The 19,298-nt window shown below is 43.6% G+C and overlaps 1 long non-coding RNA gene across 1 annotated transcript in view; it reads left to right on the forward strand.

Annotated features, from left to right (window-relative positions):
• The window catches only part of LOC103103971 (uncharacterized), an 82,374-nt gene extending 71,486 nt beyond the window's left edge, over window positions 1-10,888 (forward strand). Inside the window, exon 5 of the long non-coding RNA XR_008912112.1 lies at window positions 10,668-10,888. This is a non-coding gene — a long non-coding RNA (uncharacterized LOC103103971). The remainder of the gene's footprint in view (window positions 1-10,667) is intronic.
• Window positions 10,889-19,298: the final 8,410 nt, after the last annotated feature.

The following is a 19,298-nucleotide window of genomic DNA, read 5'->3' on the forward strand; positions in this document are numbered from 1 at the left end:
TTCTTTTCCCAGTGCCTCCCCCTGACTCACCCAGGGCAATGCACAAGATCCCAAGTACAACATGATTTGCACCCAATAAAACAGTTTCATTTCTTAATTATGAAGAGGGAGCGTTTCGGGTAGCTCAGGCTCCATCTGTGCTTCCAGCTTGAATGAAATTGAAGCGGTGGGGACCAATCCCTAGTCCGGGGAGGTAGGTTCTGGCCAGTAGCTTCTTGGATGGGATCCTGCCATTCTTCTATCAATGAGCCCTTGAGGACACCAGCTCACACCTTGATTTGCCCGCAAGAGGCAAGATAGAGCTCATCTCTTCTCTTTTCCAATGCAAGAACCTAAAGGGGAGAGCTTGAGAGGGACGGGCCATTTCCTCCAAATCTCCCTCTTTCAGACAACTGCAGCTTATCGTTTAGGGAGAGTCTCCAGGCCATGTTTAGCAAAATCCTTAAAGCAACTGCCACACCAGTTTCTAGGTCTTCTTTTATTATTCTAAGCATGGACAGACAGATCGTTCCCATTTTCCACAAGGGGATGGGGAACATTTTTCCTGTTTTCTGGAGGAGGAAGACTGCCTTTTCTGATTTACAAAATGGTAGGTTTTCTTGATTGTTCTTTTTTTTTCTTCTGTTTTTAACCTTTACCTCTGTCTTAGAATCATTACCATGTATCAGTTCCAAGGCAGAGGAGCAGTAAGGGCTAGGCAATGGGGGTTAAGTGACTTACCTAGGGTCACACAGGTAGGAAGTGTCTGAAGAAGATTTTGAACTCAGGACCTCTCATTTTTAGTCCTGACTCAATTCACTGAGCCACCCAGCTGCTCCATCCCATTGTTCTTAGTGAAGAAAAGTTGCTTTTGATGGGAAACACTTGTATACTTATTATCTGAATAAGGATCTAACAATCACGGTATCAGAGATTTTTGCTGTAATAAATGGTCGCTGTGGGACAGGCTCAGTGAGAGCCAGTCCCAGAGATGAGAAGTCTTGGTTCTAATCTGATTTTGGACACTTCTTAGCTGTGTGACTCTGGGCAAGTCACTTAACTCCAATTACCTAGCCCTTACCAATCTCCTGCCTTAGAACCAAAACATGGTATTGATTCCAAGATAGATGCTAAGGGTTAAAAAAAGTGGCTGTTATTCATCTCTCTTCCTCCACAAAGCATCCTCTCCAAATCATCTTCACATCTTGTTCTTCAAGTTATCCAAATGTCACAGTGTTGTAACTTTGTCCTTTGTGGTCATTGGACTGGTAGCTGCCAAGCCCCCAAGCCCTTTCCCACTCCCATGCCTTTTTCTAGGTCTCATTTATTCATGCGGTATTACTCCCACTGATTGGCTGTGCCTCCAGAGTTCCAGACTCAGCATTTTGTTTTTGCTTCTCATTCCTCCTCAAGGTCAAATCATAAGAACAGACAAAAACACAGGAGAGTTAAATGCAACCTTAGAAGGTCCAACCTTCCCCTTGCTTCTTGTCCTAGCTAAAATCTCTGCCAGGATCTCTGGCAGGAAGCTTTTTGGGATCCCTCTTTATTTTAGTGCCACTCTTGGGCTGATTATTTCTAGCTCTTCCTATACCTGTCCTTGTTTATACACGTTTGCTTGTTGTCTCCCTCCTGGTTAGACCATGAGTTCCTTGAGGCCAGGGACTGTCCATTGTCTGTCTTTGTATCCCCAGTGTTTAGCTTGGTATCTGGCACATATCAAGTTGGCTTTTTTAACCTTTGCTTTCTGTCTTGGTCAATTCAGCATATTGGTTCCAAGGCAGAGAAAGGGCTAGACAATGGGGGTTAAGTGACTTGCCCAGGGTCACACAGCTAGGAAGTGTCAGAGGCCAGATTTAGAGCCAAGACCTCCCCTCTCCAGGCAGAGCTCTGTATAAAACCACTGGGTCACCCAGCTGTCCCACACAAGCTCTTAATAAATCTCATCTATCTTCTGAAGCAGCCATTCCCCTCTTGGGATGTAGCCCTGGAGTGGAACAGAACCAACCCAGGAGTTATGTCTTATAATTCACCTCCTTTGTTCCTTGAATCCTGCTGTATAAGGGTGGGTCAAGGCTGCCTGACCATGGGTACATACAGAGCTGGACTTTGTCTTCATTGAGGTCACTGTTGCTTTCACAGATAATAGAAGACCAGGACTGCCACTTCCAGGGCTCTCGGCTCTTGGGGGCATCACTAGGGTTCCGTAGTGATAGACAAATACCTGCTCCAGCTTCAACTGTCCTTGGGACCATGGCGGCTACCAGAGAAGGGAAAAGCCTCAAAGTCTCATACAAGCCTGGTCCTGGAGGAAGTGTAGAAGATAATCTGGGCTTCTGTTGTTCTCCCAGTCCCCGCCTCTCATTTTCCTGTGTGTTGCCCCTAAATGGCACAAAAAATTCCCAAGACCTGTCTTGGCTCCCTAAATGTATTGCTAACAAACCCCCCATTTCCCTTTGAATCTTGTCAGGCAGAGGTGATTTGCTCTGATCGTGCTTCTCAGTATCATAGAGTGGCAACACAAAAAGAAATTTATTTAAAAGAGGAAATGGTAGATAACAGAAAAGGAGCAAAAGTGACTTCATTGTTGGTCTTTTTATTTCTAGGTCCTAATATAATGTCTGGTACATAGTAGGGGCATATTATGGTCACACCACTCCAAAATTCTCCTCCCAAGTAATAGGTTTCAGTACAATTCCTTCCTTCCTTGCTTCCTTCCTTCCTTGCTTCCTTGCTTGCTTGCTTGCTTGCTTGCTTGCTTGCTTGCTTGCTTGCTTGCTTGCTTGCTTCCTTCCTTCCTTCCTTCCTTCCTTCCTTCCTTCCTTCCTTCCTTCCTTTTTACCTTCTACCTTAGAATCAATACTGTGTATTAGTTACAAGGCAGAAGAGTGGTAAGGGCTGGGCAATGGGGGTCAAGTGACTATCCCAGCTAGAAAGTGTTTGAGGCCAGATCTGAACCCAAGGTCTCCGGTTTGGTTCTCAATCTACTGAGTCACCTAGCTACCCCTACCATCCCTTTCTAATTCCCTTGTACCTTCTGCACAATGGAGAAGGGACCTAGGTAGGCCTGCCTCTTCCTAAATAAGTCTTCTGTCCATATGGTAGTCATTCATGGAACATAGCAGTGGATCTCATGCTTGAGATGTGCTGGGCTTCTTCACACACACCACAGATGATCACAGCATTGGCTGATCCCAACAATTGGCTCTAATTGGTGATGCTGCTCACTCCCCAGCTTCAAGATGTCTTGCCTTTCGGATGCTTTCATCAGAAGTACCAGTACTGGTATGGGCTAGCAGATTCTGGTAAATAAATACCTCATTGTTTGTAAAACTCTGTAGGAGAAGGTACAGGCTAGGGGAAAAGACCATAAATCCATGAGTAATCTCTCCTCCTCTCCCTCCCCTCTCCTCTCCCTCCCCCTCTCTTCTCCCTCCCCTCTCCTCTCCCTCCCCTTTCCTCTCCCTCCCCTCTCCTCTCCCTCCCCTCTCCTCTCCCTCCCCTCTCCTCTGCCTCCCCTCTCCTCTCCCTCCCCTCTCCTCTCCCTCCCCTCTCCTCTCCCTCCCCTCTCCTCTGCCTCCCCTCTCCTCTCCCTCCCCTCTCCTCTCCCTCCCCTCTCCTCCCTTCCCTTCCCCTCTGTTCCCCTCCTCTCTGTCTCTGTCTGTCTCTCTCTTACAAATAGGTAGGTAACCGCTGCCCGGCTTTACTGAGTCACCTTTACAATTCGGTTTGTGCTGGTGAACAATTACTTCTCAATTGGACAAATCACCTCACAAAGGGGATTTAATGGGACAAAGGGGCCGGGGGTCCTTTGCTCTGATCCCTCACATTCTTTCCTTTAGGCCAAAGCCTCCTTGCTGCCTTTGCCAACACTGAGCACAAAGCCTTGTTGTTGGATGGTTTTGGAGCCCTTCATGATAGGTCCCACTGAGAGATAACCGAGGAACAATAGCATGAAAAGATCTGCAGGTTTAGCAAAAGCAATCTGGGGGGAGGGGGTTGTTGTTGCAGGGAAAGAGATGAAACTCCCCAGCAAGACAGTAAGGCTCCTGTAGCGTTTTTCTAATCCAAGTGGAAAGTGGTCTAACCACAGGAATGATTATTAACAAAAGCAATAAGCTAATTAAACAAGGCACAAATATTGTATTGTCTGGGTATGAGTGCTTGAAGGGCATGGCTCGTTTTACCACTGCCAACAGAGTTAAAGGTGGATGGTTTTGACAGGAATCTCTTCGTCTTGTAAATTGTGAGCAGCTCCAAATGACTGACTAATTCTTCTCTTTAAGGAGAATTAAAAAAAGAGAGAGAGAATTTGCTTCAATGTGGTATCCTCTGTTTCTTCTGTTGTAGTTTACTTATAGCATCTTGGGAGGGGGAGAGAGCTATTGGGCAACCATAATATTTAGCAGTCAGCTGGTTGTCAGTGATTGGGGGGAGGAAGGCGGAGAGGGGGTGGGGGTGGGAGAGATAGATAGATAGATAGATAGAGAGAGAGACAGAGGAAGAGAGAGAGACAGAGAGACAGAGAGAGAGGAAGAGAGAGAGAGGGAGAGGGAGGGAGGGAGGGAAAAAGGGAGGGAGTAAGGGAGAAAGGGGGGAGAGAGAGGAGAGGGAAAGAGAGGAAGAGAGGGGGGGGAAAGAGAGGGGGAAGCAGGGGAGAGAGATAGAAAAATAATAACAGCAATATCCAAAACCCAACAACTGAACCTCCTATGTGATACTTTCTCACAAAGCAGAAGCCAAATGAGGACTCCAAAGATGGAACTGCTCTGAGAGTCAGTGTCTTTGCCTGGAAACTTGGTAGCTCTTTCATGTTCCTAGTCTAAGTGGCAGCCAGACCATAATGAAGTGGGGGCGGAGGACAGGAGATAATGATCCCAGGTATTGGTGCCATTTGGAAAGGAAGCCAGCAGTAAGGGATATGTCTGATTGGTCTGGAGGATGCTTGGGCTTTCTCTGGATGATGGTACATGAGAGTTGTCTTTGAGTTATCCAGAATCACAGTATCTTTGGTGGAAGGTAATCAGTGGAGTGAATTGAAAGGGCTATACTAAGAGCCTTTTGGGGGAAACATGTTGGGACTAGTGGTAGGAACCAGGCACCAGAAATTGCCATGATCTGGGCTCAGAGCAGGCTCTTAGGAATTAATTGCGGAACTGTCCTGAATTGACTCCATTGACACACTTTGTTTTGATGGCACACAAATCAAAGACCAACAAAGGGTGGGCATCCATCCATTCCTGCCCCACAACAATTAGGTGAAATAGCATTAAAGAGGGATTGACTACAAACAGTACATGCAACCAGATGTATTTCTTTTGCCATTTGCGAAAAGAAAGGAAGGGCTTGTGCTTTGATTTCAACAAGTCATTGTCCATTGTATTTGGTTAATGTTGTCTTTGTTTATGAAACTGAAGTGAGTGTGCCTGTTATTTTCTTTACCATGCATAATGCTCCATGTCTACTTACCTCCTACCTCTGGGATGGAGTTGGGGGACCCGTCTTCCCCTCTCTCTCCTTTGAGGCCATACTTATAGTTTGTAATTTGTGAATCACTTACATTTGTTTGGTTGCGGTTGTCCTTTCCCTTCCACAGCTATGATGTCTTCTCTGTATCTTGTTCCCCTAGCTGGCTTCCTTCATTCTGCATCAGTTCATGTAAATTTTTTCATGCTTCTGTGAAGTCATCATTTGGATTTTTGTACCACAATTTCTTTGGTTGTTCTTCAATCAATTTTGTTTCCAGGTCTTTGCTACCATAAAAAGTGCTGCTCTAAGTATTTTGGAGTACACAAGGATTTTCTTCTTATCAAAGACCATATGGGTATTGGTTTTCAGATGTTTCTCTGAATTCGGACACTCACTGACAATTGAATTGAAGCTCTCCTATACAGGTACAACCAGTGGTTTTGGCTTCCTTTCTATATTTTTCTATTTCTTTTTTTAAAGCCCTCAGCTATCTTAGAACCAATATGGTGTCCTGGTTCCAAGGCTGAAGAATGGTAAGGCTATACAATGGGGGCTTAAGTGACTCACCCAGGATCATACAGCTAGGAAGTGTCTGAGGTCAGATTTGAATTCAGGACCTCCCATCTCTTGGGCCTGGCTCTAAATCCACTGAGCCACTTAGCTGTCCCCTAGCTTCCTTTCTTTACTGAGATTATCATATACCTTGTAATTAATTAGCAATTGCTATCAGTTTTGGAATTTAGGAAATGGGACCTTCCTCTTTTTTAGGCACATCCTCCAAACTTGCCAGATATACATGCTAGGAACAATTTTAAACCCTTGGCTATGGCTAACTGGTCAAGCTCTAATGCCTCTTTGTGGGAGAGGGGGTCAACATTTTTTGTTCTTTGTAACATTTTTTTACAAGGTATGAAATAAAAGCCTAGTGCAGGGGTGGCTAGGTGGCCGAGTGGAAAGAGTCAGACCTGGTGACAACGACATCTTGGGTTCAAATGTGACCTCAGAAACTTTCTAGCTGTGTGGTCCTGGTCAACTCACTTAACCCCAATGGGTGCCTTGGAACCTAATACAAGATGGAAGGTAAGGGAGTAAAAAAAGAAGTAAAGAAGGCAAAATGGCAGAATCTCTTCCTCCCACCCCTCCAAAGAAAGCAGGGGAATAAGAGATGCGATTGGGAACCTATGGAATCCCACTAGTCTGTGCAAGCTCGCCTCAACCTCAGCTTAAGATGACAAAGCATTGTTCCGGTACAAGGAAGGTATCCTACGGTTCAGGAAAACCAAGATTTCCCAAAGGGTAACTGGTGGCTTGGAAGAGCCCAAAGGCTGGTTTCAGCTGCCATTTAACTTCATCTTTCCTCACCAGTGGAAACCAGAGTAAATACAAGCGCTTACCACCCTATTTTGCAATGTGTGTTTTTCTACCGTGTTTTCTATCTTTTTAGGCATGAGATCATCACATCCTGCTTTCTGGGTTTTTTGGGGGGTTGTTTTCTCACTTTCCTATGGAACAAGCCAGTGAAAGAATGTGCTGGGGGTGGGGTGGGGGGGTGGGCAGACACCGGATGGTCAACCCAAGGCTATGCATTAGCCAGGTATCTGTTTCGGGAAAGTGTCACCGTGTGGACTTGATGGCAGTAAACTTCCCCCTAAGACAAGAATGGCCAGTATTTGTTTGTCCTTGGTGCGGGACTTGTTTTTTTTCCCCTTTGGGGCCGTGACTTCCTCCAGTTCATTCCCATGCAAGGAAGGCATCAGTGCAAGAATTTGAGGCAAAGGGCTGGGGCCAAGAGACTGGAGGGAAGAAATAATAACAAGAGCTAGCACTTGGACTTAAGATTTGCCAAGCATTTTGTAAGTATTGTCTCATTTAGACTCTGGGAGGTAAGTGGTGCTATCATCCCCATTTCACAGATAATAATAATAACAACATCAGCTGATCTCTACATAGTCCTTCACCCCTTCCAGAACATATTTAACAGATAATAATAATAATAGCTAATATTTGTGTAGCATTTACTATGAATCAGGCACTATGCTAAGCACATTTTTAAAGCTCTTACTTTCTGTCTCAATTACAACTCTAAGACAAAGACTAGGCAAATGGGGCTAAGTGACTTGCCCAGAGTCACACAGTCAGGAAGTATCTGAGGGCAGATTTGAACTTGAGTCCTCCCGACTCTAGACCTGGTTTGCTATCCACGATCTACCTAGCTGCTCCTATGCTAAGTACTTTTACAGTCAGTGTCATTTGATCATCACAATAACCCTGGGAGGTAGGGTTACCACTCTTCTGTCTTGGAACCAATACATAGTATTGATTCTAAGGTGGAAGGTAAGAGTTAAAAAAAAGTGATGATGATAGCTGACCCAAAGTAGTATGACGTAACGGAGAGAATGCTGGACCTATAGCCAGAGCCTTTGGGTACATATCTTGGGTCTAGTATAGCTATATGTTTTTTGGCAAGGCTCTGAGCCTCAGTTTCCTCACCTGAAAAATAATGGGAGAGTTGGATTAGATCAGTGATTCTCAACACCCACACATGTATATAACTTTTTTGGCTCATTCCACAGTATCCTTTGCCACAAGGAACCTCAGCACACTAAATATTTAAGTTGGCAGTGCTAGAGTATAGTTAAGAGACTCTCACGTACACAGTTTCCTTTAAATAGGAGCAGCCATCATTACTGAATTTGCTGTGAGTTAAATGTCTGAGCTGTTTCTGAGTTAGTTTGTACCTGTAAGAACAGAAGCAAGTTTGGCTTATTTTGAGAATCCTGTGCGTACCGTACAACATGCGCTGGGGAAAGATCATTTGCCTTACACAAAATCATATGTTTTCTTCTCTCTGTAAGAACATTCTGAATTCTGTGGCACCAGGATGCCATGCATGGCACTCCCCTTGGGCACCACTGGATTAAGTGATCGATGAGGTTTCCTTCCAGCTTTAAATGATTTATTGGGTTCTTTATAGTTACAAAGTGCTTTCTTTATATGGAAGATCTCCTCAAAACAGAGGCTCAGAGAGGACTCACTAATCTACAGCGAAGAAACAGAAGTATCATGATCCACGCAGGGTCTCCTGATTTCTAGTGTACTTGTCTTTGTAGAAAACTTTTTCTTTTCTTTTCTTCCTCCCTCCCTCCCTCCCTCCCTCCCTCCCTCCCTCCCTCCCTCCCTCCCTCCCTCCCTTTCTTTCTTTCTTTTCTTTCTTTCTTCTTCTTTCTTTCTTTCTTTCTTTCTTTCTTTCTTTCTTTCTTTCTTTCTTTCTTTCTTTCTTTCTTTCTTTCTTTCTTTCTTTCTTTCTTTCTTTCTTTCTTTCTTTCTTTCTTTCTTTCTTTCTTTCTTTCTTTCTTTCTTTCTTCTTTCTTCTTTCTTCCTTCCTTCCTTCCTTCCCTTCTTTCTTTCTTTCTTTCTTTCTTTCTTTCTTTCTTTCTTTCTTTCTTTCTTTCTTTCTTTCTTTCTTTCTTTCTTTCTTTCTTTCTTTCTTTCTTTCTTTCTTTCTTTCTTTCTTTCTTTCTTTCTTTCTTTCTTTCTTTCTTTCTTTCTTCCTTCCTTCCTTCCCTTCTTTCTTCCTTTTTCTTTCTTCCCTTCCTTCCTTCCTTCCTTCCTTCCTTCCTTCCTTCCTTCCTTCCTTCCTTCCTTCCTTCCTTCCTTCCTTCCTTCCTTCCTTCCTTCCTTCCTTCCTTCCTTCCTTCCTTCTTTCTTCCTTTCTTTCTTTCTTTCTTTCTTCCTTCCTTCCTTCCTTCCTTCCTTCCTTCCTTCTTTCTTTCCTTTCTTTCTTTCTTTCTTTCTTTCTTTCTTTCTTTCTTTCTTTCTTTCTTCTTTCTTTCTTTCTTTCTTTCTTTCTTTCTTTCTTTCTTTCTTTCTTTCTTTCTTTCTTTCTTTCTTTCTTTCTTTCTTTCTTTCTTTCTTTCTTTCTTTCTTTCTTTCTTTCTTTCTTTCTTTCTTTCTTTCTTTTGATAATAGCAAAGTTCTGACTGCCTAGGTCCTGAAGGAGGAGAAGTAGGTGGAGAGCTCTGCCCATATCCCACTAATTTCCCTTCCCCTCACGTAGCTGTGACTTTGAAAAACCTTATTTTTAACTCATACATTTTATTTTGAGACAGCAGATTCTTTCCACCAAAGGTCCAGCCAAGCCCACAGAAGGCCCACATAAGCAGGAATAGGACAACAATGGGGACAGGACTCCTGCAAAAACTACTGAAAGGCAGCACTTTTGACTTTTCCCCAGCAGCTATCAGATCAGGCTGAGGAGTTGGTCCGGAGAGGAGGGGGCTGGCAGCTAGTTGACATTGGGTGGATCAGAGATCAAGTCCAATATATCATGGAATTACAGTGCCCTCGAGGGCAGGGACTATGTTTTCTCTTCTTGGTATTTCTGGTGTCTAGTCCATTGCCTGGTTGTTGACTAGATTGGTGGACAGGCAGTCTAAAGGGTCTGAGTCCTTTAGTCTCTGGCAGGGTATGATGACAGGTGCTGTAAACTTAGGTGGGCCAGGATTGAAGCTCTCTGCCTCTTCCCCAGGATAAAAGAGCATCTGTATAGATCTGTGTTCAGTCTCTCCCACATAAAGGAAGTTCCCAGTAAAACCAGATAGAATGGCATTATCTGGGAGAGGAAGAGTCAAGTGGATGTCACTTAAGACTACCGCATTTCCTTTGGGTAACTATGGACGACAATCAAACTGTTAGCTGTCCGGTCCATATTCTACAGTGTGGATGACATCAGAACGTAAGCTAATTGAGAGCAGGCATCCTTTCATTCTTTGTACTTGTAACCCCAGCTTCAAACACAGTGCCTGGCACATGGAGGGTGCTTGAGAATCCCTGATTGATTGGCTGATAACCTCCTGTTCTCTGGACCCCTGCCTGCCTTTACATGGTCGCCATGTCTTATCTTGTTTGATTTCTTGGCTTCTAGATTTTTGGCTTGCTTCTAATAATAGGTACCTACAAAATTCCAACTTCCTGATCTGACTAAGAAGAAGAAGAATGATACTAGTAATTACACTCCACTTTAAGGTGTGCAAAGGACTTTATGAGTATCATCTCGTTTGATCTTCACAGAAACCCTGGGAAGTAATTGCTTTTATTATCCCCATTTTACAGATGAAGAAACTGAGATAGGCAGCAGTTTAGTGATTTGCCCAGAGTTACATGCCTAGTAAGTGCCTAAAGCTAGATTTGAACTCAGTTTTTTTTTTTTCTGATTCCAGGTCCAGCGTCTATCCACTGTATCATCTAGCTTCCTATCTGGAAGGGCTTCAGCTAAGGAGTGGTCTTCAGCTGAGTCTTGAAGAAAACCAGGAATGTCAAGTCTTTGAAGTGATTACTTTTTTCTGAATTCAGGTCCACCATTCTGCCCCTTATACCTCCTAGCTGCCCTACTTAATGTCCAGGGCTCTGGCTAATAATTTTTGTAAACCCGTACATTCTATCTATTCTAAAACTAAGTATCATTTCCAAGGCAGAAGAGCAGTAATGATTGGGCATTTGGAGTTAAGTGACTTGTCCAAGATCATAAAGCGAGGAAGCATTTGAAGCTAGATTTGAAGCCAGGATCTTCCATCTCCAGGGCTGGTTCTCTATCCATTGACCTACCTAGCTGCCCTACTCCCCATCTTCCATTTTATACTTTTAAACTATTTGTTCTCTGCCACAACTTGCGCATTTCCAGACGATGGTCCATTTCTACTGCTTAATGTATTCTGACTTTATGCCCATTGTTTGGGTTTTGAGATCCAGGTTCTCTGCATGTTTCCACATCTCAGTTCTTGGCTTGACCAGCTCTGCTCTGCTGCCATCCATGCACAGTGCCTTAAAATTGTGCCCCCCCCCCAGACCTGATCAGAAGAACTACTGATCTGCCTGGCCCCCTGGAGGCCCCAATTACTCAGGTACAAACCCATCCACTTACAGAGAGAGCCAGAGATATAGAGAGAGACAGAGAGAAGACGAAAGAAAGAGAGAGCAAGAAAAAGAGGAGAGAGGAAGAAAGAGTGAGAAAAAGAGAAAAAAGAGAAAGAGAACAAGAGAGAAAAGTGAGAGGAAAAGAGAAAAAGAAGAGAGAATGAGAGAAAGAGAGGATGAGAAAGAGGAAGGGAGACAGAGAGATGGAGAGAGGAGAGAGAGAGAGAGAGAGAGAGAGAGAGAGAGAGAGAGAGAGAGAGAGAGAGAGAGAGAGAGAGAAAGGGAGAAAGAGAAGAGACAAGGTCTGCAGTTTAGTTACATAACCATCTCCCCCCTTAGGACTCTCCTGGCATCATTGTCTGCCCTACCTGTGCTCTGACCTGAGTAGTTTGAGGGAAGTCCAGAGATGTTTGTCTGCATCAAAAAGGGCTCTTTCATTTTTTCTTCTTTCTTTCATTTTTTTAAACCCTTACCTTCCATCTTAGAATCAATACTATGTATTGGTTCTAAGGCAGAAGAGTGGTAAGGGCTAGGCAATGGGGGTCAAGTGACTTGCCCAGGGTCACACAGGTGGGACGTGTCTGAGGCCAGATTTGAACCTAGGACCTCCCATCTCTGGGCCTGACTCTCAATCCCCTGAACCACCCCGCTGCCCCCAGAAAGGGCTCTTTCAGAAATGACCATTCTTTCTATCTCTCTAGGCTGATCTGAGTTTTTCTGACATTAAGTTCATGTGCTGCATTGCCTGCAATGGGGAGAGCACTGGCTTTGGGGTCAGAGGATCCAGATACAAGTCTCAGCTCTGTTTCTTCCTCCTTGGGTGACACTTGTCCTTAGTGTCCTCATCTGTCAAGATAAGGACTTGAAGAACACAACTTATACAACTAGTTCTTTCTGCTCTAACATCCTATGATCCCAATTGGGCTTTCTTCTTTCTGGAAATCAATGATTCCCTCCTAAAGAGGATGGAGTTAGTCACTGATGCTTTAACTCTGACATTTGGAAAGGGAGGAGATATTATCCAAAGTGGCCCTGTAGGGTGTACGCTATTCAGGAGTTCCCTGTTGCAATGGTTTTGGCCCAAACCAACAAAAGCTTGTGTGTTATCCAATATATCATGGAAATACAGTGCCAGACCCTGAGCAACAGATGGGACAGGCCACGTGCTTCTTTTCTGCCCTGAAATTGTTTGATTCCCTAAGAGTTATCTTCTGTTATAATTAGATTGAAGACTTACTGCATCTATAAAACATGGAGAGATTCCCCAGGGACCACCCCTTTCTAAGTCATCTACAGGCAGCATGGCATGATGGAGAGCAGAATAATAACAACAATAGCTTGTATTTCTTTAGCACTTTAAGGTTTGCAAAGTGCTTTACAAGTCAAATTTGATCCTTACAACAACACTGGGAAGTAGATGATATTATTACCCCCATATTATAGTTGAGGAAACTGAGGCAGGCAAATGAAGTTCCTTGCCCAAGCAAACAGCTACTAAATATATAAAGCGACAATTATTCTTTTTTAAGCCCTTCCCTTCCATCTTAGAATCAATATCAATGAATTGGTTCCAAAGCAGAAGAGCAGTAAAGGCTAGGCAATGGGGGTTAAGTGACTTGCCCAGGGTCACAAAGCTGGGAAGTGTCTGAGGCTAAATTTGAACCTAGGACCTCCCGTCTCTGGCATGGCTCTTTATCCACTGAGCTACCTATCTGTACCCCCTAAGGTGGGATTTCAACTCATGTTCCTAACTCCAGTTCCAGTGTTCTATCCAGTGCAATCTAATTGCCTCTAGAATAACAGCTACCACAAAGTTTGCAAAGCACTATTCAAATATTATCTAGATAGTATCTTCTTTTACCCTGATGACAATCCTGGGAAGTAGGTGCTATTGTCACCCCCCCCCATTTGCAGATGAGCAAACGGAAGCAGATATGAAAGCAGTTGTCCTTATTCAGGCTCCCAGCTCTATCTGGGGTGCCACCTTGCTGCCTCTAACACTTGAACAGGAAGCCAGAAGACCTATGTGCAGTTCTACTATTATGGCCATCTGGGAAAGTCCCTTCAGCTTTCTGGGTTTCACTTTTGTCATCTCAGGTGGCACCTGGGGACTCTTCTCAAAAATAATCCCTCAGCAGCTCACAGACTTAGATCTGGAAGAACCTAGTCCAAATCTCTCATGGTTGAGGAAACAGATCCAGAAGAGATAATTTTTTTTTCTAGTTCTTGAATTAATTTATTGAGTCAATTTAAAACATTATTCCTTGGTTACAAGAATCATATTCCATTGCTCCCTCCCCTCCCCCACCCTTCCTGTAGCTGATGCACAATTCCACTGGGTATTACATGTGTCCTTGATCAGAACCTATTTCCATGTTGTTGGTGTTTGCATTAGGATGTTCATTTAGAGTCTACATCCCCAGCCATATCCTCCTCGACCCATGTAATCAAGCAGTTGTTTTTCTTCTGTGTTTCTACTCCCACAGTTTTTCCTCTGAATGTGGATAGTGTTCTTTCTCGTAGATCCCTCCAAGCAGAAGAGATAATTTCCTATAGTTTACAAACCTCTCTACTGGCTGTCATGGCTCTTTCTTCATTGGGTGTTCTATCTCTTTTCTCCATTGTACTGTTTCTCCTGATCAGGTTATTGAACTGCCCTTTGCTACCATCTGCTGGCTTCTAGTCTTCAGGGCCATCCACTTCAGTCTGCTCCCACCTATAGTGGCTATGTAGCTTCTCTAACAAGGGCAGGCTGATGTGTATGGCTGCAATTATAGGTTACCACAGAGCCAACAAAAAAGCTGTAGGATGCCCTAGACTGAGTGTGAATCCTCTCCTCCCACTGTTTGGTGTTGATTTATGGTCTGTGGTCCCAGATAACTATTCCTTCCTTCCTTCCTTCCTTCCTTCCTTCCTTCCTTCCTTCCTTCCTTCCTTCCTTCCTTCCTTCCTTCCTTCCTTCCTTCCTTCCTTCCTTCCTTCCTTCCTTCCTTCCTTCCTTCCTTCCTCCCTCCCTCCCTCCCTCCCTTCTTTCTTCTCCACTGTGAGATTTCTGGTCATTCCATTCAGCATGGAGACTGGACATTTTCAGGTTCAAATTAAACTTCCGATTGCTGTTCATTGAGGGGAAAAGGGAGACCCAAGCTTTATGTCAAAGGCTTACTTTCCTTCCTATAAAATATCACTTCCATAATGAACACACATAGAAAAATAGCAAAGAAGCCCAGAAAATCAGAGGAAATACAGTAGAGAGTTAAAGACCTCTCCTATTGGGCTGAGAGCTAACTCAGCCCAACACACAGAGAGAATCCTACATCTCAGTGAAGGGGAAGTTCCCTAAAGTCTCTAGTGCATAGATCTGGGGTTACGGACATGATGGAGACTGCCAGCTCCTCTCATGCTGCCTTCTCCAAGTCTTTTCCTTCAGCAAACTGAGGTAGGCTAGACCTTTGTCCATTTTTTTCTTGAAGCTGGAAGCCAGAAACGTCCATATGGATTGCTGAGCTCCAAGCAAATGAAGAGACCCAAAGAGCAAACTTCTCTCTCCTCTTGTGGCCAACTCTGTCCAGCCTCTGAAGCAGGCTCACTAGTAAGGGGAGCTGCTGCTAGCTATTTCCCAGGGATAGAGAGAGGAGCAAAGGTTTGCCTCTAAAACTATAGAGCATGCTGTGACTGTGAGCTGTTGTTACTGTCTGACATCCCTGATCCAATGCAGACAGCCGAATAGCCTTCAGATTCTAAAAGGCGCCTCTGTCCTAAGCAGGACCTCTGCTGCTACTGTAGGCTATTGGGACGCTGCAGGCTTCTGTCTGTCCCGTGCCGCTGCCAGTTTGCTGTGGACACAGAATCTTGCCATCTGGATTGTACTGGGGGAACAAGTTGATGCACTTAGCCCTGGAGCTCCCACCTCTGCCTCTTTAATGTGAGCCTCTTGAACAGAGAGTTCTCCTTAGGTAATGTCAGGGTACCTATGTAATGGGGGGAGTCTGGGCCTGTGCGGGGAACAGGGCAAGCCTCCTTACACTTATGTATCCCGTGGTCAGCTTTGTCTGGGGATTCTGCCACTATCTGGGATAATAGGATACAGCTCTGTAGAGCTCCAGATAAAGTTGATTGGATTTTTTGGAGGGTGAGTGTAGGGGTTTGGGGGTTAGATGCATTATCGCACCAGTGCAGGGAGCTCTCATTGAGCAACTACTCATGCCCAGCACAAATTGGCCAACTGTTCTGAAATGAAACATCTTAGAGAATTGCCTGGAATGCTGTAAGTGATTTTTTCTCAGGCTTTCCCAGACACATCCCAGGATGTGTCTTCAACTCAGGTCTTCCTAACTCCAAGGCCAGTCTGCTATATACATTCCATGATATGGAATCAGTTCTAGTTCTAAAAAGAAGGAATTGATATGGTGCTGGAATGAGCCCCCTCCAGGTTATCATACACTTGGGGTACCCAAAATATCTTTAATTGGAGCTAAGGCTCAACAAACATTCCCTTTGTGCAGCTCTGAGATGCTATCCTGCCCCTTAAATGAGTCTCATCTGTCCCTTAATTATTCAGATTTGGGGGTCTGGGAGTTGGAGGGGGAAGAGGATGCTACTATTATTCTTCTACATCATATGAATGTATTTAAACATATGTGATTATCTCTAGCTAAAAAAAACGCTGGGGGTGGGTGGATTATTGCATTTGCCATGTTGCCTGGTGTCTCAGGAAGCTGGCTGTCTTCCATGTCATCATTCTGCCCCTCTGGGAAACAACCTTGGGGTTCTAGGAACATTTATGTGTCCATGATCAAAATATCTCAATTCAGTTCTCACCTCCTTAGTTCTTTTACCTCTTTCCTTCCCAGCTCTCAGAGGCTTCTGTCTCAAAGCCTTGCTAGCTTAGTCAGTAGTTTAATTGGGCTAAAATCGAGGTAGCAGACCCAGGTATTTCAGAAATGGTAACCTTCCCAAGTGTTCTCACCCACTTCTCTGGAACTGGCTCTCATTTTGGAATTGGAGTACAAAGACTGTTGAGGTGTTTGGACGATGCTCCTGTGAATCTTAAAAACTACTCAGACTGTACTTTAGAAGATTTGATTTAGCTATTTCCTTATTGTAACAATGGAGATACTTGGTCTAACAAGAATCAGGAATGTCTTGGGAACTTTACATTACTCCACCCATACTTAGACATACTTTAGGGGAAGATAAAGTTGTAAACTACTGATTGAACAATGAAGGTACTTAACTCATACCTTATAGTGAAGCTAGAGCTTAAGCTTAGTCTATTTTTAGATCTAATACAAAAAGGTGTTAAGTACCTGTAAAGGTTAAATTAATCACAAAAAGGTCAAGTAACTCACAAAAGGTAAGCTTAACAAAGAAGTGTGAAGTACTTCAGAAGATATAATCTAACCAGAGAAGGTAAGAACTAAAGAGTGGTGAGAACAAAGAATGGGCAGTCCTAGAAAAAAGCATCTACTGTGATTGGTTAGGTGACATAAGAGAAAAATTCTCTTTAAAAGGAATCTAAAAGTCAGTTCAGGATGATTCGGAACTCAGTTTATGAAATTGAGTTCAGTGGAGGACTGGAGCTTCCTTGGAGATGGTCTTGTGGTGAGTAATAAGACAGACTCCCTTTCCTTTAGACTTAGGAAGGCCACTTTGGCCAAGGCCTTTAACTACTGCCTGGCTCTGCCTGAGTCAGAATAGTTTAAGTTAACTCTCTTTTTCTTTCTCCTTTCCTTAATTCCTTCTTTCTATATGAATTAAAATCACCATAATTCCCAGCTAACTTAGGTATTTTATTATTTGGGAATCATCCCTGGTGACCAATTATTTAGATTTTCAAGTCACAATACTAAAATTATCCTTACACTCCTCAGGGACTCACCGATCACTGTCTAACAGTGGAATGAAACTTGTCTCTCCAACTGGTCATTGCCTTATCTGCAAAAGACCACTATTGCTTTAGTGTGTGCTGGCTTCTCTGTTAGGGTGATGGGAACTCTGTTCATTAGGTATGGGGACAATCTATTCTTCTGTGTCCCTGTCTCTGGCCTTCACCTTCAAAAGTTCCATGCCCTGAGACAACCACACATCACTCATGTTCTTCCAGAACTCTCATTTATCAGTCTTCTGGGATATGTAGTCTTAGAGAAAATATTCAACTTCCCGTAATACAGATCTGTTTCATATAACTGTTCCAACAACCTACTGGCAACAACAACAGGAGGCTGGTTGAGGCAAGTTTACTCACCCTCAAGACCAGAATTCGAGGTACTGGGAGCACGTTTCTAAGGGAATTTACAGGAAAGCATTTGGTCCTCTCTTTTCTGCAGAACTCAGTCAAGATACCCCTTCTCTTTTAACGAAATTATTTAACAGGGAACATTTTGTTCAATTAGAGCAGAAGGAGTGAAAATGAAGCTAATTGTGTGCTGCAAAGAATCCCAAACTTGGATACCTTCTTAGATGCACCGTGAAGCCAGTTTGGATTGGCTGAAGAACTTGGTCACACCCTCTATGTCTTGTATAATGCCATCACAAGCTTGTTGGAATTGGAATGTGCAGGAGCCAGGAAAGAGTATTTCAGCTAGACCTCCTGAGGATGAATCACTTGCTGGGGGGAAAGAAAGCATCTCAGCCTCCTCTTTTCCCCACTGCCCCTGCCTTCGTTGGTCAGAGGAAACTTTGTGAACTTTGGAGGGTCAGAGGACTGGAACTTTCCAACCACATTCTAGCAGCATTCCCAGGACAGCAACATAGCAAAAGCTAAAGGCAGTTTCTACATCAGCAGCAGCCAAGGACAGACAGGATCCAGTGGGAGAAAGCAGAATTAAAGCTTGACAAAGAGCTCAGAAGAAAAAACTGCATTATATCTAAGGGGAGCATCTTGAGTACTTCAGCTAAAGGACTTTCAGGAGCTTTCTGTTACTGTCACATATACTCTCTGCACAGCCCTTTTTGGGGGGACGGGTAACCACTGTTCTTATTTGAACACCTTTGGAGATAACCCTTTCTAAAAGCTATAATTGTGTCTGCCTGACTGATTGATATTAAGTGAGAATCATCTAGGAACCTCACTGATGGGGGCTCATGAGCTATAGCAATATTCAACCCCTAAATTAACTAACTAATTAACTCTAAAGCCCTTGATTGGATGGAGTAGCCATGCTTTAGAGACTTGATTCATAAATTGGGATAGGAGCTCTAAAGTTTGTACTACATTGTGATGCCAAGATAAACAGTGGCACTGTTTCTGTCCTAGAGAAGCTTAAAATGGAATAAGAATTGATAGTAGTAGGATAGCCAAAGTGAGATGACAGATATGTTCAGATGAGTTCCCTCTTGGTACCTTTCTCAGTGTTTCTTCCTATGCTTTCCTGTGGGCAAATGAAAGAAAGAATGGGGTCTTAGGCAGTTAGGTAGTCCAGTGGAGAGAACATTGGACCAGAGGCAGGAAGACCTGAATTCAAATCCAGCTTCAGATACTTGACTATCTCTGGAACCCTGGAAAAGTCATTTACTTTTCTTCTGCCTCAGTGTCTGCATTTATAAAATTGAAATGGCTTATTGTAAGGATAAAATGAGATACAATTTGCAAGAGGCTTTGTAAACCTTAAAGCGCTATATAAAGATCACTACTATTATTAATCAAACACACCAATTTTGGTTTCATTTGCATGAGAAACCGCCTGTCTGCCATCTGAGATGGACCCTAGACACCTACATGCATTTGACAAAGACCATTTATTCAAAAGTATTTAGATTTTATTGAACACACTAACTAACATCTTAGGCATCCCAACAATTTGGAAGCTCTGGGATCCCTTCTCCAAGAGTAGTGCTGCGTGCCATTGTTGATATTTTAGGGATGAGAAATGGTGGCTATCCAAACATAACTCATGCTCAGCTTTGTTCTCAGGCTGTTCTGACCCTGCCAATATGTA

Source organism: Monodelphis domestica, chromosome 5 (assembly GCF_027887165.1).
Source record: "Monodelphis domestica isolate mMonDom1 chromosome 5, mMonDom1.pri, whole genome shotgun sequence".
NCBI classification, from domain to species: domain Eukaryota; kingdom Metazoa; phylum Chordata; class Mammalia; order Didelphimorphia; family Didelphidae; genus Monodelphis; species Monodelphis domestica.